Below are 22,207 nucleotides of genomic sequence, written 5' to 3'. Positions count from 1 at the left end.
AGTATCTCACATTCATCTTTGGATATACGCCTCTTCAGGTTCTTTCCAACATTCTCTGTTCTTTGCTGTCTGCATCCATATAAGCCCTGCTGTTAATTTTAGATCATACATCTACCAAGTTTGTCCCCTTAGGTTAAAAAAATATATTTTTGCACTACCTTTATACCTTGGGGTGGCCCCATTTTGGCTACAATCTGAGTGGCACTCACTGCCTGAGCTTGCGATTGAAAAACAAACAAACCATGTTTGTAGCACTGTAGAGTAGATTGTTCATTAATTGGTTGCAGCGGATGGGGGAGAACTCTGATTCAGGGGTGTTCATCAGTATGCGGATGATACCCAGCTCTACCTCTTTTAAATCAGAACCAGTGAGGGCGGTGAAGGTCCTGTGTGAGTGTCTGGAGGTGGTTGGAGGATGGATGGCGGCTAACAGATTGAGGTTGAATCCTGACAAGACAGAAGTACTGTTTTGGGGGGACAGGAGGCGGGCAGGTGTGGAGGATTCCCTGGTCCTGAATGGGGTAACTGTGCCCCTGAAGGACCAGGTGCGCAGCCTGGGAGTCATTTTGGACTCACAGCTGTCCATGGAAGCACAGGTCAAATCTGTGTCCAGGGCAGCTGTTTACCAGCTCCATCTGGTACGTAGGCTGAGACCCTATCTGCCTGCGGACTGTCTCGCCAGAGTGGTGCATGCTCTGGTTATCTCCCGCTTGGATTACTGCAATGCACTCTACGTGGGGCTACCTTTGAAGGTGACTCGGAAACTACAACTAATCCAGAATGCGGCAGCTAGACTGGTGACTGGGAGCGGCTGCCGAGACCATATAACACCGGTCTTGAAAGACCTACATTGGCTCCCAGTATGTTTCCGAGCACAATTCAAAGTGTTGGTGCTGACCTTTAAAGCCCTAAACGGCCTCGGTCCAGTATACCTGAAGGAGCGTCTCCACCCCCATCATTCTGCCCGGACGCTGAGGTCCAGCGCCGAGGGCCTTCTGGCGGTTCCCTCATTGCGAGAAGCAAAGCTACAGGGAACCAGGCAGAGGGCCTTCTCGGTAGTGGCGCCCGCCCTGTGGAATACCCTTCCAGCAGATGTCAAAGCGATAAACAACTACCTGACATTCAGAAGACATCTTAAGGCAGCCCTGTTCAGGGAAGTTTTTAACGTGTGATATTTTACTGTATTTTTGGTTTTTATGGAAGCCGCCCAGAGTGGCTGGGGAGGCCCAGCCAGATGGGCGGGGTATAAATAATAAATTATTATTATTATTATTATTATTATTATTATTATTTACAGGCAAACCTACCTGCTCTGCACTTTCTGAAACAATATGCAAACTCAAATGGCTTGAAATGTCATCCTTGAATCTTCATACTTCTCCAGATGTTGCAGAGCAGTTATGCAGCCACGTTATGCATATAGCAGAGTAATGCATGCATATATTGGTGAAAATGCATTATATAGGGGAAATTGCTTTGCAAAAATGTCTATATTAGGCAAAACTGAATACAAAATGTGTGATGATGTTTCATTAGGATATTTTTCACACACACACACACACACACACACACACACACACCTACACACACCTCCCCAAAAATCCGCAAACCCAGATTCCCCCATTCCTAGCTGTAGCTGACCTGGGTGTTCAGGTTCTGGTTGCCTGGTCTTTTGCCTAGCAATTTTTCTGGCCAAAACTTCTCATAGCCTGAAAGTTTCGAGTTTTATTCTCTCCCTTTCTCAGGAAAGAAAATAAAATAGTTTTATTGTATGTGTTTCATTTTCTCATCCTCTCTCAATAAATGTCTAGGCTTTATGTACTTTGCCAAGATCCGGCCACCCTCCATCGGAAGTGTGTGTGAAATCTGTACATGAATGAAACATGGGCAAGAACCTTGTTTATATTGTTATCCATGTGGAAGGTGAGCTTTGAGTCTTTGTTTGCTGCCTAAGCTATCAGTCATCAGTAAAACCAAGTGCGATCATGTGTTACTGGTCTTAGAGGAGGGAAATCTTTACCTACACCATGGTATTATGAGCTGCATAATCTGTAGCTCTTTTCTTGGGCAATGTAATTACAACTGTGAAATGTTCCAAACAAAATCCTCTTGTCATGGCATCCTCTTTGCACCCTCTACTCCCCCCCCCCTTTTAGTAAAAGAACCAACAAAATCACAAGAAGACCAATGACCTATGGAATCTTTGTGGTGGTTTTGACACCTGTGGAAGCTGTCTCCTTTGCCTTCAGGAAGTCATATATATCAGAACAATATAAATAGCTGTAGAGGGAGATGCAGCCTGAACTACAAAAGACTAGTTGAGCCAGGGAATGGAGCAGTTTCCAGAAATAGCTAATCCCTTGTCGCGAAAGTAATGTGCGAGGCAGAGGACATATACTTCATCTGGAGAAAGAGAGTGAGCCGTAAATGCAGAGATGAGTTGGAACAGCTCTATCTAGGACAAAAATTACCACAATCTGTAACAATGAAAACATGGACAAAACGGACAGGGTGTTATATATAATTTTGTAACAGAGCACAGTAGCAACTTGATCATGACCAATGCAGCTGACTTGTAGAGCACAAAGGAAGCACAAAGAATCAGAGGAGGGGGGAATTGTGATAAGAATGTAAGATAATGAACAGTACCCATGTTTAAGTAAAACCAAGGGTTAAGGACAAAGGAGCCAGTCAGATTATCTGTCTACAGAGCAATGGTCAAATGCCTTGAGAGTGTTGAAAGAAAAGGGTTGTGTCATGAGCCCTGGAGCATTGTTGGGGCTGTGCTTGGGTTGGCAGACATTGATGCAGGAGGTGGAAAAGGAAGAATCGGAGGGAGTTACAGGAACCTAAGTTGGAGGAGCGAGGAATTCTCCCTTTCCACACTTAACTTCAGCTGCTTTGGAAGGAGGAGAAGGGACAACAGCTCTCTTCTCCATTCTTCTGCAGAGTGGAGAGCCTCGGTGGAGGCTGGAGAGAGTTTTCTTCAGCCAATGGGGCCAGGGAGGCTGACTGGCAGTGGCAGGGAGGTAGGTAGCAATGACTGAACAGGAGGGTGTAGCCTTGTTGCCTAGAATGAGGGTCTACCTTTGTGGATAGAAGCAGACCCACCCACCTGGTCAGAGGTTTGCACCTGTAGTCTTGACATTCCCAAAAGAGTCTTGCAAATGAGCATGCCACACTTCATATTTAAAAGCTGGTGGGAGAGGTGGGGAAACTTGTTGGGACGTCTTCATGGCTTCCATCTAGTTCTCAACTTCTTGCCCTGCTCTTGAACTCCTGAACATTGAGTCTGCTGCCATGACTGTACTATTACTTGCCTGAATAAAGATCACTTCCTTACTTACAAGTAGGAGCCTCTGCCTGCATGTGTTGGGTGGGAGACAGGACAGGTTGCTCTTCTCTGCCTGCAGTAATGGCTACCAGAGACTTTTGACCTCTTTGATATTTTTTTCCCTGATAGAAGACGACAGCTGTAAACTGAACAGTTAAAAAACAATCACAATGTTAAAGCACGGCTAGACTGACATCCTTCATTGTAGGGCAAAGAGAGTAAGACGGCAGTAAATGCTGGGATTTTAAAAATCGTGTACGGCAGCCAGTTGGCTTTCCTTCCTGTGACCTGCCAGTCATTGCACGGAACTGGCTGGGGATTTGGAGCATTTGGCAACAAATGAATGGGGAAATTGGCTGGATTCATTCCTCAAAAAGTGACAGCTGTTTTCAAGCAGCCCCACAGGTTAGACATGCCACTAAATCTGGAACTCCACCACAATTTTCCATATCATAGACAATTAGCAGTTTATTAAAATATCACTGACCACCCCCATTTGAACTTTCTGGAGGTTCCCATAGCTTCTTCTGAGACTACTTATTTCCCTGACAGCATATGTACCTCATCATGCATTTGTATTCCATATACTTGCTGCTTCGCCATCAGTGCACATCGCACCTTACATTGTAACCAAATTCATTTTGTGTGTGTGTGTGAATTGCTATTCACAACTCCTCCAAATGTGTGTGCCTTCATTTCTTCACATACTGTTTATGACCATCTCACCTTTCTGCCATGTATTCTTGCCACTGGAGCAGAGGCAACCTGAGACCTTCTAGTGATATCTTTTGGCCCCTGGGTGCCAAGGCACCAGACCAGCCACTAGTGAACAAAATCACAAGGAGGAGCATCAGCCTTGATGATGCAACGTAACCCATGAATGATGGTCATTACTGAGGCAGTGTGAATAAGCAGCTGGAGTTGGTCCAGGAGAGCATGCTCTTAAGCTCCATTCGTTACTAAGCCAGAACGCAGGAAACCTCACAGAAGCTGCTATACCTTCCCAGACTATTTCAACATATGGGCATGTTCTGGCTATGTGTACATACACACAGACTCAGTGGAAACATACCCAGAATTTCAGCAGCTAGAAAATGTTAAAACCCAGAGTCTCCAGTGAGCACTGTTGATTATAAGACCATGAACCACAGAGTTATCAAGGAGGGGTGTGTCATAGTGCATAAGACAATCTGCTATGATAGCTGAAGGTTGTTTGTCTGAGTGACAACAATGAGCATTGCTTCAAAAAGACACCCTCAACATACCATATGATATACTAGCAAATCCCTCAACACCTTTCCATGACAGCAGCATAGGAAACTAACTTCTACTATTTGTCGGTTTTGACAGTGGTTCTCTAAGGTCTTAGACAGATTTTTCACATCACCTATTATCTGATCCTTTTAACTGGAGATGCTGCGAGGGATTAAACATGGAACCTTCTGCATGAATGTATATACTGAGCCATGGGTCTTCCATGATCTGCTTCAGCATAAATACTAATGCAAATGTAACTAGGCAATGAGTTCTTTGTTGCCAAACTAGAGTGGCCTTATGCCCCCAAAAGATGGGGGGAATATTCCTAAGCTGTTTTTCCACTAAGAAATAGATCAAGATGCAAGTTGGTTGATAGGCATCTCTTTGAATTAGCTTAATGGTATGAACAGTAGTTGTTTGCTAGTTAGAGCCAGTGATTGCAACAATGCAAATATATGTGGGAAGAAGGAAGTGACTGGTTTACAAGATGCTGTGCTCACAAAAACAGTCAACTTTGTATTGGACAACCTTGCTGTGATCCCCGCCCCCCTGTATTGTTCCTAGTGGAAACAAAATAGTGGGACTTTCTCCCAGGAGAAACATTGCAGGTTTTCCCAAACATATACTGTTATTTCCCTCACCCTCTGAACTTTCTGATGGGAGCCCTCATTCCTGAAATGGTGAATTGCTTCAACTATCCAACTTCTGAACTGAAAACATGATGTACAAAGTTCTGTGTGTCTGTTTCTGGAATTCTATGAATCCCCCATTTTATGTTATTTTGCCATGTTAGGTCAAAATGGGGTTTATGGTTGTGTGTGTCTTGTGGGAAGACAGAGGACAACATGTTTGTAGTCACAGACTTAGCAGCCTGACTTCAAATCCCACTTAGCTTTAGACTTCCTGATAGGCCTTGGGCAAATTACTCTCCCAGGCTCAGTTCCACATGTGTTCAATTGAAACTTCAAGTATATTGCTTTGAGGGCAAATTGGAGAGGCGTGTAAAGGACCTTGCGTCTCATATACCATGAATAACAGTTGAGTAACTTTGTGCCCATTGCCTTTGATTCCGACTGATCTTTAACTTTGGTTCTCTCCTGCCTGTTCTTTTGAACATTCTCTTCCTCCCTTAGGTAGTCGCTGCAAAATATTTGTGGGAAGGCTTTTACACAGCACCACATAACTCAGCTTGAGTGCCCTGGCTATACACAAACCATCTGCAAAAACAGACTGTAAAATGTACACCGAAAATAATGACCCAAGCAAGCAAAGAGACACTACACTCATAAATAAAAGACGGATTCAGACACCCTCCAAAGATATATTGCAGGGTTTCCTGGTGAACTGAACATCTGCAGGTGTCTCTTGGATTAACTGCCATTCTTTTCAACATGGCATGGTTAGTGACTGCTGTTTATTCTGTTGGCCAGGTATATGGCACAGGCATCCAGCTAAAAAGAAAAGAAAGATTGTTTTCTTTCTTTCTTTTTACTGTTTGCATCAGGGAGGTGAATGATCAGGCAGTATTTCTGCCTGAGGTGTTGGCACTTCTGTTACACCATAACACAAGCACCATAGAAATGGAGCCTATGAAAGGGTCTTGCAACAAGAGTTATCTTTGCTGATCCTTCCTGTGTTGGGTGGATTGCTGGTTAACAGCCCAGGGTGGAGAGTTAATGCTTCATCACTAATTGTTAGGCTACTACTGGCTGGGGATCTCTCTTTGCTTTTGAATTAGATACCCCTGACAGCTTGGGGAAGGTGAAGTCATGGAGAAGAGAGACATTGGAAGAAAAGGAAGAGAAGGGAGCTGAACATTTTAAGCTGGAGTTAGAGGGAAGCAAGAGGTGCAGCCTAGAGAATTGCATCTTGGGACCTGCCTTATCAGAGTGCCTGTTTGGTTATAGCAGAGTTGGGGAACCTCGGGCTCCTGGGAGTTGAATGCAGCCCCCCAGGCCTCTTCCTAAGTCAGTGGTGGCCAAACTTGGCCCTCCAGCTGTTTGGGGACTACAGTTCCCATCATCCCTGACCAGTGGTCCTGTTAGCTAGGGATGATGGGAGTTGTAGTCCAAAAACAGCTGGAGGGCCAAATTTGGCCACCACTGTGATTCTCTCCTCTTCAGGCCATGCCCCGTCCTGTAGGATAATACCTATTGCTCGTTAGGATGAAGATTGGGGATGCAGGAACATTTGACCTTCTTATAGATGGAATGTGGTCTACTGTACAGAGGTCTACCCATTGTTCCCTTGCTCCACCCATCGCTTGTTCCATCCGTTATTATTTTTTTGACTCTGGTCCCATTCATTTTGCCTTTGTCTCTAGCTGGTATGGAGCCCATATAGAATGGGGGGGGGGAGATTCCCCCACCCCCGTTTACAGTATTGCACAGTTGCATTAAGTCTCTAGTGCCCCCAAAGCTGGCAGTGCTGCTGTCCCCAGAACCCAAGACAGTGGGGAGTAGGGTGTCCAAGTTTTTTAAAAATGGACAAGGGCTTCTGCATCCTTGATAGTAGAAGAGGGCAGCACTCCTGTACCTTTAATAGTTAGGAAAAGAAGGGATTTCAGTAGGTATGGCTTGTTATGAAGGTGTGGTGGGGATTCCCCCCACCCCCAGCACCTGAGATGCCTTGGGCCACCCCTGCAAATGCTTGCCACAAATACCCCGCTTCAGTGCTAAAACAACACAGGAAGCGCCTATGTCCTACATGAGCCCTTTGACTGAAATTGTAGAACTTTTGCCCTTTTTTATGTAGAACGGTGTGCTCCTCAGAACTACTTCTTTTTATTTGTTTGACCTTCCTAATGAGAACAAGTTGATACAGCTATGGTTAATGAGCCAATTATTCTTTTTCTTCAGAATAGCATCCATGAAAGCATTCCACCACCACCCCTCAAGTTTACGGTGGGAATCAATTAAAACCTATCCTATTATTTATATTTTATTACTGTTTGCATTTGGTAAGCCTTCCTCAATGAGATAATTAATTGGTCAAGAATAAAACTGCCCCTAAAGCCCATAGAGATTCCTGAACAGGCAATTCCAGCTTTGCAGTTAATTTCACAAACTTAATTTCCTGAGGATGACTAGACCTGGCTTGTTGCTCTCGTTGCAACAGAAGGGAGCAAAATCTCATGAAATTACATTCTGCAGTGGATTCAAAGTTAAACCTAAGATAACCAATGACTCCGAGCTATTATCTCCAGTACTGGAGGCAGCAGCTCAGGGTGGGACATCTCCTTTGCACACAGAAGGTCCTATCTTTGGTCCATGGGAACTCCAGGAGGACTGAGAGAGGCTCCTGTCTTGCCTTTTGAATATCTATTTGCCAAACAACTATTAAAGGCACGGGAGCACAATTCATGACCAAGGGTCGTAATGCTAATGGTATCTGGCAATAGCATTGGGGAGTTTTAAAATAAATACTGTATTAGAATAAAAATAGGTGAAGCTTGTTCTTTTATCAAAATATGTTCTATGTTGCCACCAGGGTTTTTTGTGTTTATATTTTTTACAAATGTGAAGGCGTTTTAGTTACCCTGTAGAATATTTCAAAAGGCCACTTAAAGCCAAACTCAGTGTTACACTGTGAGTGGACCTGATGTTAACAACATTGCAATAGTGTATGTGTTTAATGATGAAAGCTGGAAGTTTGAGAGGAGAAACAATAGCAGTTGGGGCATGCAGGTGTGTTGTTTAACCCTTTCTTCTCTGACCACCCCCACCCTTTCAGAATCATGCTTTCACCTGCTTTCCAGTCCTTGAAAAACCAGCAGTACAAATTAAAAGCAACCAACAGAAATGGAACAGAGTCCACAGGGCCACTCATCGGCCATAGGAAGTTTCTTCTGGACAAGGTAGGATGCTGCATCTTCTTTGGAAAGCCCCAGAGACAAGGACTGCTCCAACTCACAATATCAGCAAGGTGGAGCAATTGCTCATTGGCACAGGTGTTTCCAATTCAGATGCTGAGAGCATGTGGAGCAGTGATCACAGTGCAGAAGTTTCAGGCTACATCCACACAATGTATTCAAAGCACTATTATAATGGCACTTTAACAATTATGGCATCCTCCCCAAAAAAACAGGAACCCTAATTTGTTAAGGGTGTTGAGAGTTGTTAAGAGACCCCCTATTCCCCTTACATACTTACAATTAGCAGAGGGGGTTTAACAATCAATCCCTCTTCCTAGGGAACTCTGTGAATTGTAGCTCTGTGTCTCAACAACTCCCAGCACCCTTAACAAGCTACACTTCCCAGGATTCTTTGGGGTATGAGTGTGTGTAATATTTATGGTGCAGGTGTGGCCTAAGCAGTGGTTGGGCTTGTATGGGGAGAAGCTGAACTCAGCTGCTAATGTACACTGACCTAGTCCATGTGGCACAAGGACTTTTGAATGGACTGTGAGTGCTCTGCTGATTTCATTGCCTCCAGTAGCCCCATGTTTCCTCTGGCCACCTCTGTGCTATAAGGTGGATGGATAGTCCTTAGTCGGCCTCTAGTGGGCCTCATAATAGGGCTTCTCTAACAGGGCTAGTAAAGAGGTGTGGTTGCTTCTGGCAGCAGGTTCTTGAGAGTGAGCAACAATTGTAAATTAATAAAAGAAAAGAGTGAGCAGCAACTGCAGCAAGATGTTGGAATACAGAGCTACGTGTGTCACATTGTGTGCCTGAAGTAGCCTATGTCCTCAGGTGTGGTAGTGGATGCTGTTTCCCCCTCCGCCCTCTGGTGTCGAAGCAAGATTCAGTCAGCTTCTATGCATGGAATGGGAGATGCCACCTTGTCCCTTACCTCAGACTGCGAAATGTCGTGGGTTGGCTCTGGACTCGGGCTTTGGGGTAAGTAGTTGGTATGAAACTTTAGGCAGCTACACTTACTGCACCTTCCTGCTGTGTTCCTAAGTTTATAAGTGCATAGAAGAAAGCCCTCAGGCACCTTGTGAATCTAAGTTTCATTTTAGGTTTGTTTTGGGTTTGCTGTTTTGACATTGTGAGGTACAGAGTAATCTGTGTTTGCATGTAAAAGCACTCCACGTTGCTTGATGCTGGAGACCTTTGGAGCTCTTGCTTTTCTCCAAGTTCCCTAAAAATGCACGAAAATGGATTTTATTTTTTTTAAGGATTGCTATGCCAGATGTAGTGCTTTTGTAGCCAGCCTAACAGCTTGGATGGAAGTGCATTATCTTCTACCGCCAAATGCAAGAGGCAAACATTGTGGAGCAATTTTCAGTCTCTTCTGGAAGTGATGTGAAGGCAATCCTTTTAGGGTTTTATTCCCCAGTGCTTGCAATGAACAATTGAAGCTGCACTATTACTTGAATCCTCTGTGAAATTGGAGAAGCAAATTAGCTGTGAAAAATGCAAGAATTTCCGAAATACGGGGGACTAATGTGACAACTGAGTATTATGGCATAATTGAATTAGTTCTGTGGTACGGATTTTAAATAAGGGTAACAGAATAGAGCAGGGCTTTTGTTCCCAAATGAAAGAATGGATTTAACATTCCGGGGCTCAAGAGCCGCAGTTCAGAGTAAGAGAAAGTAAGTGTCAGAGGGCTTTTTGCCACCTAAGTGTGAATATTTGTCAAAGCTAAAGGCTTGCAGTAAAATACTCTGGTATAAACTAGAGAAGTCTTTTGAAGTGGCTCTAATTTATTTATGGATGCACCACACAGGCTGTTTATTATCAGCTCTGTTTCCCCAAATGCTTGTTGTTTTTAATGAATGCAAATGAGAGCCATGATTACACTGTCTCCTTTTTGACTCCCGTAGTCCTAGCCCCAAACTGTGTATTCGTTGGATGTAATGTGTGAACAGCTCTCTTTTCCCATCATGCCCATTAGGGATGGGAAGGTCAACCTATTTCTGTTCTCTGGGTCAGTTCTTTGTGTTCTCAGTGATCCTAGTTTCTCCATTTTAAACATGTGTGCGTGCATGCACACACATACACAATTTACATATAAATTAAACCAATTTTGTGTGACCCCCCCAAAAAAAACCCCCCACACCATCCAACTGTATTTCTAATTTTGATCAGGATACAGAACAGGAGATGGCAAATTTTCTATGTGCATGGTTCCTCCTCTCATTTCCTTTCTTTAATGGAGGAACGTTCAGTTATGTGACGTTGGTAGTCTTTGGTGATGCAGTTGAGAAACAAGTTTATGCCGTCGTCTTCTCTTTGTGAGAGCTATGCCTAACAGTGCAATTCTAAAAAAAATAATCTGGGAGGTTTTTAGCTCCCCCCTGCCCACTTTGCAAAAAAAAACCCCTAAAATGAAACTTCTTTTATGACAAAGAATTTATGACACTATATGTGCCTATCAGACAAAATGAGTTATCAAAGGAAGTATGCCAAGCATGAAATCCATATCCCACTATTCTGTGATTTGCTGTAGACACAGTGGTTCAGCTCTCCTGACCACAGAGGCTACCTCCTTCACTTCAGTGAAAGAAGATTGTGCTTTCCTTTGTAATCACAGAATGAATCCTCCCATTTACTGAGGCGAATGGGATATCTAAAGGATTTAGGGAAGTGTACATGGGAGTCTCTGGATGGCTGTATCTTTTTCCTACCCCCCTCTTTCCATATTTGTATGGCTGAGAAGTTCCTGGATTACTCCTATTGTTTGAGATTGTCCAGCTGAGCCAACTTCAGTCCTTTTCCAGATAGCTCAGGCTGCAGCAGTCTTAACTATATTTACTTAGAAGTAAATCCTATTGAATTAAGTGGAGCTTACTCCCAGGTAACTGGAGTTAGGTCTGCAGTTTTAGTGTGACTCATGTGGTGCAGTTATACTACCCGCCAATCTGTGATTTTAAGATTACCTAGCACTCCATCATGGATAAGCAAAGAAGTCACATCAAGGTTACTGATTAAGCCTGCCTAGTAGGAAGATGGGGAAGTCTAGTGGCAATTTCCATCCAAGACAACCGTCTTCCTCTGCCCCAGGAGGCACCTACCATCTCCCTAGCACCCCCATGGCTCTAACTGACTAGAAACGGTCAAATTCTAACTTGGGTCCCAAACTCTTAAAAATGGGCTGTAGCCATGCAGTTCTTTGTCCCTTATGAACCTCTCAACCTGCAACTGATACCTGAACCAGAGGTGACCTTGGAGAGTATGTTTGCTTGGATTAAGTGTAGGGTTAGGGTTTGTCCAACCAATATTCTGCTAGTGTTTTATTTCAGTTTTGAGCTGCATACTTACTATTCCCTCACATTTTGCCTACATATATTCCTTTTGAATGAACCACTTAATTGGATTTCTGGGCTGTTCAGGTTGTCAAAGGGCCTGGGAAAAGGACAGGGTGAAGCCGGCAAGCTGGAGACTTGGTATTCATCCAGATCTTCCCCTACTCCCAAGGAGACCACCATAAGGCAGTGGGAATCCTGCGCCCTTGTCTCTAGGTGACACAGAAGCGGGTGGTGGCAGCAGAGATAAAGAACTAGGACAGGTTCCCCAAAGATATTAACCTGCTGTGTTGTCGTTTTCTGTAATGATAAAACTACCAAGGTTTGTCCTGTCCTAAATATTGTAAATCCCTGGTTCATTTATTGTTACTACCATGACTATCACATTTTGCCATTGAAACTTTCAGCCCAGTTTCTGTATTCTTTCCCTTTCTTCCCTTGAGTGAAGAACTGCACATTTTACAAACGTGACTTATCGCTCCTTTTGGACTCCTTCGTTCAAAACAAGAATAATGTTTTCCTGCTGTGCAACTGTTCAAGCATAAGGGTACTTAGCTCAACAGGGAGCCATTTGCAGCTCAAGAACCTTCCACACAGAGCTGTACTGCTGTTGTGCAGGAACAGGATGTGAACATTCCATGTGCTTCCTGTTCCACCACAATGTTGTTGCATGTCTCAAGGCCTGCAGCAGATGCTGAAGGTGCTTTCATGTTCGGGAGATGCAAATGCTATATTTCAGACATAACATTCTGGAACGGGAAGCATGAGGATCTTGATATCAGTCACAGTTAAGCTTCTATTTTTAAAATTTCATGACTAGAAAAGCCATTAAGTACCTATCTTTGTTCTTAGTGCAGTTTCCAGATCTGAAATAGAAAGTCTTCCAGTTTGGATCCAGTTTGGATCCAATTTGAATTCAAATAAAGAGCCACATTAAGGATGCTGATGTTAGAATAATATTTTTTTAAATGATACCCATCTTCATAATTTCATCACATCTCTGACTGCAACCCTTCCAACAGCTTGGGGACTTTGTACCTATTATTGGCATTAATTTCACTGAGTACCAACTAATGGACTATTTTTGAAATCTGTTTATTTATTTTTGACTGTTTAAAATGTATTTTTTTCTGATATACCAGCATTTTTACCTTCCAGGTGCTACCTCATTGAGCAGTTGGAATTTCTTCCCCTACACCCTGATTTCTTCCCAAACCACCCTGCAACTGACAATCTTTTCCATGTTATCTTTTGTTAATGTATAGTATGTCTTTGAATCAGACTCATCTACCACACCCAAAACCTCCAAAGGTGTGAGAACCCTAACAGTTTCCTCAAATATTTCTTTGTTAGAAATAAAATAGATAGGATGGATATTAAACCATTTGACTTGAATGTTGGCTAGTAAGTCTCCCAGTTGTTCTTTTCATAAGTGGATATAAAAGTCCCTAAACTGGTATAGTTACTCACCTCCCTTACCAGTCCTTTATTCATCTGCACTGTTGAAGGAGGGATAATTTAATATAGGCATCAAGGGGAACCTACTTGGGATTCATTTAGATTGTCATGCTTTCTGCCTTATCTTCTGTTGTTTATGTATGAACACACCACAAGATTAATTGTTAATTGTAAATTGTGTGTTTTCTTGATGAGGTCTGGGAGCCCGCTCAGAGTACAAACTAAGCTTCATCAGCCAGGCCACACCTCCGCTGGCCTCCTGGGTCACAGCTATTTCTCTTAAAGGGGGCTTGTGTACAGTATTTAGTTGATAATGTATACATTACGCTTTCCATACCATAAATGTGCACCTTGTGAATGCAACACAAACTATTGCAGACGTATGAGAGCTTGTTGGAAGGCTGCACCAGCAGAGGGACGTCCTTTGATTCTGACAGTTCCATCTCCACCCAAAGTTGGTCTTGCCACTGAATTTATTGGTGCAACTGGACCCTGTCAAGTAGAACCCTCTTGGACCAGATTTGTACACTGCTTGCAGGCAAATACCGTATTTTTTGCTCTATAAGACTCACTTTTTCCCTCCTAAAAAGTAAGGGGAAATGTTTGTGCATCTTATGGAGCGAATGCAGGCTACGCAGCTATCCCAGAAGCCAGAACAGCAAGAGGGATTGCTGCTTTCGCTGCGCAGCGATCCCTCTTGTTGTTCTGACTTCTGAAACTAAGAATATTTTTTTTCTTGTTTTCCTCCTCCAAAAACTAGGTGTGTCTTAAGGTCTGGTGCGTCTTATAGAGCGAAAAATACGGTAAGTATTTACTACCACTCAAGCAGCAAAATTTGTTCTGCCAAACAACCTACAGGGGTGCCTGAGAGGTGCTTTCCCCCTCCCATATTTTTAACACTTAACATAGCTTACTGTGGAAGGGCAATGCAGGATTTATATCTGAAGGAGAGGAAGCATTATTTTTTGTCTGTTTCTCCTTGTATGCCTGTTTGTTGAGTATGTTAAATTGATGGTTTGCAGTATTTAAATTGTGGTGGCCCGTGGCTTTAAACAATAAAGTTTTATTCTGTTCTAACTGGTGCAACAGAAAAGCTTCATAATATATTTTCCGTTTTGGAATTCCTTACTCACATTGTGTAATAAATCACATCCAAGTCTTTTATTCTCATATTCTGGGGGGGGAAAGTTATTAATGGAAGGCCTGCCATTTCCCAAGCAGTTTTCCTGGAATTAAAATGTGAAGCACCTGAAACATAAACAATAGTCAGGGGAGGATTGGCAATGTTTGTTGCTGCTGTTCTGTCTAACTGGGAGAACTTTAAGCTCCTTTGGCTTTTACTTACTTTTCCTAATGCTTTTGGCCACTGGGCATAGGCTTACAGCAGGTGTGGCCGATGGAGAACTTTGGGCTCTCAAATTTCCCTGACTCCCTGTTTAACACTAAAATCTCTCCCACACCGGCCTCTCAAGCTCTGTTCAACAGCATTATTGTGGTGCCCTCTGCAGTGTAGTTTCCAGCGCAACTGCACTGGTTGTGCCACCCTGAAACTGCCTCTGATGTAGCTAACCTTTTTTTGACCTGAGCGCAGCAGTATGAATTGGTTCCTTCTCCAAGGGCCAAATGCCCCTGCTCTGTGCCACACCCAATTAGAAGCATCATGGAGTGCTTGGCAGGGTGTGTGAGGATGGCTTTGTTGCTGTGTTCTTTCTTTCTTTGCCAGTTTGGAATATGTACTCTTTTTTGCATTGTTGTTTCTCATTCTGTGTGCTTCCTTGGCAGGGTAAGGGTGTGCACGGTGCAGGGGTGCCATTGGGGAGAGGGCAGGCTAAGGGGATATTGGTGCAGTTGCGTTGCTGCCACCACCAAATGTGTATATTTATGGTGCCACTGGTGGGGATGTTTGACATACATTTGGGTGCCGTGGTGGAAAGGTGTGGCTGTACACGCTGGGGGAGCTATATGTGGATTGGGTACTCTTGGTGATAGTGCTATGGATGGTATGGGAATGTCTGCATTCCTTCCACTGTGTTGGTTTCCCTTTTCCCTGCACTACGCCATCTCAACCACCCACACGGGTTAGGATGGGTCAGAATTTGGGTCCAGTGCATCTATCCTGTGTTGGATATGCTCCCTCATAATTGTTCTCCTCATCAGCAGAATTAGGGATTAGTATCAGAATATGTTTTGTGCTTAGGTTGTTGAGAGTATCCAATCTAATGGACACCCGAACTTCAGTGCAGTTGTAGGTCCACTAGTGTATTAATCTACCTAGAATTTTATCTTCCCAAGCTATTAGGGCTGGTTATACACCACTTTAAAGCAACTGCATTGTTCTTGGACTGCTCCCCCCCCCCCACCATTGAAGGACACCTCCTCCCCTGCACACTTAATAAATATAAAGTGTGTCTGTGCTGGGTGGGGGAGTTCACTTTCTAAATACTATTTAACTTCTTTATCTAATTGTTTTGACACAAACAGGATGTAAATGGCTTTCTCTTTCTAAAAACTCTAAACAATTTCAGTTTTTACATCAAATTAAAGTAGCTTTGAAAGGAAATAATGCATCTACAGATGGTGCTGAATTGCATAAAATTAATTACTACATGTGCAAGTTCTCAGTAATTAATTCCATTGAGGCTTGTAAAATCCATTGCAAGCACAATTAGATGTTTTTAGCCTTCCTTTTGTACCTGAACATTTTACTATCTTATGGCAGACCATGTTGCAATGACAAGGAAAAATTCTGTACTGTTGCCCAGGGAAGGAGGACCTCATTTTCTACTTCCGTGAATCTGAAACAAATGGCCACATCCTGAAAATTAATTTCGATTAAAAAGCAGCAGAAGCCCAGTGCCTTTTCTTTCTGAGTTCAACAATAACATTTCAAACAGGGGTAGCCAACACAACAACATTATTTGCACCCCACCCATTTGACTGGGTTGCCCCAGCTACTCCAGCATATTGTCCTCCAGTTGTTTGGGATTACCACTCCCATCCTCCTTTCACCCTTGGTCATTCTCATTGAGGCTACCATTGCATTACAGGTTTGTAAGGAGAGTGTAAGGGACGTGTGTGGCGCTGCGGGTTAAACCACAGAGCCTAAGGCTTGCCGATCAGAAGGTTGGCAGTTCGAATCCCCGCGACGGGGTGAGCTCCTGTTGCTTGGTCCCTGCTCCTGCCAACCTAGCAGTTCGAAAGCACGTCAAAGTGCAAGTAGATAAATAGGTACCGCTCCGGCGGGAAGGTAAACGGCGTTTCCGTGCGCTGCTCTGGTTAGCCAGAAGTGGCTTAGTCATGCTCGCCACAGCTGTACGCCAGCTCCCTCGGCCAATAATGCGAGATGAGCACCGCAACCCCAGAGTCTTCTACGACTGGACCTAATGGACAGGGGTCCCTTTACCTTTACCTTTAAAGAGGGTGTTATGATTTGGGACCTCCAGGTCACATTTCAGTGGTGGTGGTGGAAAAGGGACACACACCAGATTCACAACAAGATGTTCTTTAAGCAAGATTCGATTGCAAAGGATAAGAAATAGGTAACACTTGCAGTTACTATTTTATAACTGATATGAAGGACCAGTCAAATAGTCTCTTGTGTGAAAAGAAAGGCACCTGTGTCTTTGGTACCTTTAACTAGTACATAAACCTAGATATGGTCCAGCTAGATTACATGTTAAATGAGCAGTGTGCAGCACTAAGCATGGGAAGCCTGTTGTATTTCATTTTGACTGGGGAGGGGAGTGCCAATGGGAGTCACACAACCACCCACCCATCTGAAAACTAATCTCCCCTTGGTATGAGAAATGTTTGTTGTGGCTGTAGAGGGAAGGGTTACACCCATTGAAAAATGGCCCCCTGCCCTTAGTATGGCATTTAAAAAAACTGTGGATGAGGGAATGGGCCAGAGCTCAGGGACTGAGTATCTGCTTTGCATGCAGGTTCAATCCCCAGCATCTCCAGATAGGGCTGGGAACATATTCCCTGTCTGAAATCATGGAGAGCCACTGTCAGCCAGTTTAGGCAAAACTGAGCTACATGGTCTGACTTGGTACCTAGCGAAACCTCCTCAGCTTTTCTACTCCATGCCTTCCTTGAGGGGTTGTGCCTGACTGGAATGCATTCTTGAGCTGTGATCATGGTTCTTGCTTGCCTGGATGGAGGTATGTGTGTGTTTAGAAACCTCTGACTTATCTTTGGCTAGAACATAGCCTGCTGTGTAAAAGGAAGAGTCACACACATTATTCCATTCACTTTTGCCTCTGGCCACACCCTCCCCTGGCAATGCAGTCCTCAGAAACTTGCCTATAATGGGAAACAGCCCTCTTCTGCTGAAAAACGTCCCCTGCCCATACCCTAAATGATGCCAAAGCTGTGATTAAACCCCAACTGAGCAGTGATTGTGCTAACTTCCACTAAGATAAAGGTATGAACTTTTAAGCTTCACAGCACCTTTCTCCAGGATGAACAGAAGGGCAAAAAGTGCTTCATGAGGGAAGAAATAATTTATATCCTCTCAGGAGGTGAGTTTGGGAGTATTGTTAGGCCATGTTCCAGTAGTGGTTGGCAGTGCAGTGAGTGGAACTCATCTGACCACCTGCCACCAGCATTGCTGTGGCTTAATGGGAGAGGAAAGGTGGCAGTGAGATTGGTATGGTGTTGAGACACTAATGGGAGAGCCAGACTGGATATGCCAGTGTGTTTTCACTGACCTTGCCCCCCAGCGATACCCTTGATGAGAGGTTGGGTAAGTGCCTTTGCCCTAATAGCTGCTACTGGCTTGGTCAAAGCAAGCTTGGACACCCAAGGGTTGGTCTTGTGGTAGGAAAAACACTCTTGTGGGCCTTCACAGCAAGCACTCTGCAAATCAAAGGTATCTTATAGGTACAAAGAGGTGAGGCATCCAGTTTTAATGATTTGTTTTGTATTAATTCTGATACAAACTGACCTGATCTGGACTAATGTGTGGACTGGGATGCATCTCTCCTTCATTGAATGATAGAACTTTAGAGTTGGAAGGGACTCTGAGGGTCACCTAGTCCAATCCCCTGCTATGCATGAATTTCAGCTAAAGCAGTCATGAGAGATGGCTATCCAGCATCTGCTTTAAAAACCGCCAGTAATGGAGAGTCCACCACCTCCGGAGGGAGTTTGCTACAGTGCGGATCAGCTCTTAACTGTCATAAACAGGCATAGGCAAACTTTGTTGGTTTCTGCTCTCTTCACTGTGCAGCGAAGTGCTTGTCACGAGACAGGTGTTTACATTCCACAGTCTGTGCTGTTGGAGTTTCTCACGGGAAAGGAGACTGGATGTGACGTACACTGGTTTCCTGTTTTTCACTGTTCACACAGTGGTTCTCTCCGTGCTTTAGAGGAGAGAGGATGCTTTCTCTGCTCCGGCAGAGGCAAGATGTTTTTCTGTAATCTACCAGCTTTGAAGTGTAAATAAAGTAATATAGAGTATGTGGCACGTACTCCTCATCATTCCGCTGTGCTCGGGACACTGCAATTTCAACAAACTTGGCCCTCCAGATGTTTTTGGCCTACAACTCCCATGATCCCTAGCTAGCAGGACCAATGTTCAGGGATGATGGGAACTGTAGTCCCAAAACATCTGGAGGGCCGAGTCTGCCTGTGCCTGGTCATAAAGTTTTTCCTGATGTTTAGCTGGAATCTCCTTTCTTGTAAGGTTTTCTGCATTGCTGAATTCTGTGATGCAGTTCTCAGCTCAAAAACCATGGGAATGTATTGATTAATTCATATTTTGAGAGGAAATATGTATTGAAATGCAGGTTTCCATGAAAAAAAAAGTTTCAAAAAGAGATTTCAATTAAATTTTTCATGCATCTTTTAATTTAAAAAAAATCAGATTAATGTAGAAATGGGACGGAATAGTGTTATGAATGAACACCTTCAAAGGTGACATGGACTGGAAACTAATTGGTCTGTCCATACCAACCTATCAGAGCCTGAGCTTGCTTTTGCTGCCAGTCATGCTTTCTCCTGAATCCCTTCTTCAATGTATGCAGCTTGTGTGCAAGAAGAGTTGTCCTGTGCTTGATGATTGAATTGGCAATGCAGGAGAGAAAATGGCTCTGGGGAAGAGAGATATAACAAGGTACTGATAACTAGGCTGCCAAAAAGAAAGAAAAAATGAGTGAATGAGAGTCTGGAGGGGAGAAGAAGGCTGAAGAAGTAATAGGGAGCTGTGGCGCATGTGTGAAAGAGAGGAGGGGAAGAATAAAGACTAATGAACACTAATGTTTCAGGCATTAGGTATGACAGGAGTGCATTTGCTCTTATTTTTCTGCATGGATAAAAGTGGGAAGGGCAGAACAGCACATGAGAAATAGAGACAGACAGACCGACAGACTGCTGTTTATATCCGCAACTGGAAAATGCAAGTCCTCATTGGAGAATTTATTACTATAACTTCAAAGAAATGCTCCACACATTCCATTTTAATAGCTGCAAGTAGACATTATTATGGATTTCAAGAAAACTGTAGCATGTGCATCTGGCAAATGCATATTTCTAGGTGCTGTGTGAATCTTTCGTGCAGGTGTGTGTGCCCCAGAGAACTGGCATTGGCTGTGTGGATCAGTGCCATGTTGCCTGTGAAATAGGACAAAACCCTAAGGGAGGAATTCAGTGCCGTGCTTTCATAATAGTTCTACCAATGCAACCCAATTGTGTGTGGGGGGGGAGAGCCATATTTTGCTATTTGGACCTGTTGCATTGCCTCCTTCTAGTGCAACACTTTTATTGAATCCAGCCCTATGCATCTTCCTTCTCTGTTGCTTAGCAGAATTTGCAAAGACTTGAGGGTCCTTTCTTTTTTAAACACCTTTGGCACCTCTTTGAGATAATACAGTATGTACATGCCAGACTTTCAAATGCTTAGGTTCTATGAAGCTGCAGTCCCATTTGCTTAAGCCCATAGATTTGCATGTACTGTACATCCAATTGCATGTACAGCAAGATGGGGGTGGGAGGAAGATCTGATTTTTCAAGACAAAGTGTTGATGCTAGTAAGTGGAGTAGACCTTTACCCACACGTTCTGATTACAGCCCTGCAAACACTTCTTCAAGTCACTTTTCTGTAGGGTAACCAGCATCATATAACAAGTATCCTTGAGTCTACTTAGTGCATGAAGGGGTTAAAACCATAGAGTAAGCTGTCCTGCCAGGCTTAGCCTATGTCACTTCCCCTCACCTTGGGAGGAAATGGGTAACCAAATATTTGCTACCTCACTCTACATGTGAATTCAGTATGTAAGGAGTTCTGAGCTGGTCACTCCAGCCAACCACATGACTTTAGCTAGCCTCTTTTGCTTCAGACCAGAATAGTCTGAAACTAGCATCTTCCTATACCAATAGTTTACAAACTTATACCTGATTGCTGTATGGAAAATGATATGAATTTGACCTTTGAAGAGTTTTGTAAGTAAAACCATTTTATGACTTGCCAAATGTGTGGTTTATCTCTCTACTAGGGAGAGAACTTATTCTTATACCATACTGGAGAGAAATTTTAAATGGGTACTTTTTGGGGGCTCACTGGAAGGGCACATTTTAAAGCTTTTACAGCCTATATTTCCATGCTTTCCTTTGCTGTGATACAAAATGTCTGCTGGGGTTCTCTTCCCAAAGGGTACTTGCCCCAAACGTGGGTCTCGACTTCCAGGATTCCAGCATGTTCTTCATGCTGGGCTGACTTCTGGCCAGTGTGCACTCATCTCACCCTTGTTGCTGCTGCTCCCCATTTGCTTGCCCCGTGCCCTCTGGGCCTAGTCTGCACCATCTCCAGAGGCAGAGGGCAAGGAGAACAGATAATGTTGTTAGTTTCCATAGCTGGTCACTCACATGACAAGGATGGGTAAACAGACAGCAACTGGAAGGAGAAAGGGCTGGGGATCTCTGGTGTGGTTGGCAGTGGGTCCCTTATTGCGGCATTGGCCTCACCCCATGCCTAACAATTAGGGATGGACAAATCTGTCCATTTTTTGTTCCTCTTGGTGTCTCGTTTTTCCAATCTTAAATTTAGTTCTCCACATGAGTTTGCTTTTTGTGACTCGTGAGATTCCATCAGAATTTTAGTGCATATTTCTCTTAATATGTGCATTTTGCAAGCAATTTCTCTAATGTAATGTGTTTTTGAATGTTTGTATGTGCATTTTTTGCCCATTTCTCCTTAATATGTGCATTTGTGTACATCTCTTCTTCTTCTTCTTCTTCTTCTTCTTCTTCTTCTTCTTCCTCTTCCTCTTCCTCTTCCTCCTCCTCCTCCTCCTCCTCCTCCTCCTCTTCTTCTTCTACTTCTTCTTTGAGAACTGAATCACAAAATTTGGGGAACTGTGAATTTGAAAAGTTGGCTGGGTTTCAGTTTACATATTTTTTTGGGAAGTACAAACCGGACCAAATTTATTCCCTCAATGATGCCAGTCCCTGTTGCTGATGTTGATCGGAGTTCAGCTGGGGATAGACTGGCATCATTAGAGAGGCTACATGGGGGAATAAACCAATGATGTGACTTACATTTGCTTGTAATAATTTATTTCCCAGTGTACACATGATTGGGGGATTCCTGAGTTTAAGCAGATGGGTCTGCTACTATCTCCTGTAGCCTGAGATCCATTTAGACCTTAGAGAATTGTGTGTCTCCTTTGCCCATCGCTGATATGTTAAAGAAGCTATTTTACAAGAAAAATAAAAACAAGTCAAAAGAAACTGAAAACTGAGCAACAATTATTATAAGGCCATATTGCGGGGGGGGGGGGGGGTAAGTTCTGGTATTGATGACAGAATTTCTTGTATATCATAACATTTGAGATCAGTGCATGGCTTAAGAATAAATAGCAATTTTGGGAGGGGAAACACTAATCCGAACAATTGCTCTTATTTAACAGATTGAAAAAGATTCCAGGCTTCAATCCAGCTTTCTGTCCTTTTCATATTTTATGCTAA

The 22,207-nt window shown here is 43.5% G+C and overlaps 1 long non-coding RNA gene across 3 annotated transcripts in view; it reads left to right on the top strand.

Moving 5' to 3' along the window:
* The window catches only part of LOC307212969, a 152,584-nt gene that overhangs the window by 37,144 nt on the left and 93,233 nt on the right, over nt 1-22,207 (top strand). For 2 of the 3 annotated variants that reach the window (XR_013837306.1, XR_013837308.1), the window contains exons 2-3: nt 8,324-8,447; nt 9,282-9,428. This is a non-coding gene — a long non-coding RNA (uncharacterized lncRNA). The remainder of the gene's footprint in view (nt 1-8,323; nt 8,448-9,281; nt 9,429-22,207) is intronic. The other variant, XR_013837307.1, reaches the window with a different exon arrangement.

The sequence above is a fragment of the Podarcis cretensis genome, assembly GCF_951804945.1.
Source record: "Podarcis cretensis genome assembly, chromosome: 3".
In the NCBI taxonomy this organism is placed as follows: Eukaryota; Metazoa; Chordata; class Lepidosauria; order Squamata; family Lacertidae; genus Podarcis; species Podarcis cretensis.
This window is presented reverse-complemented; position numbering and strand designations above follow the sequence as displayed.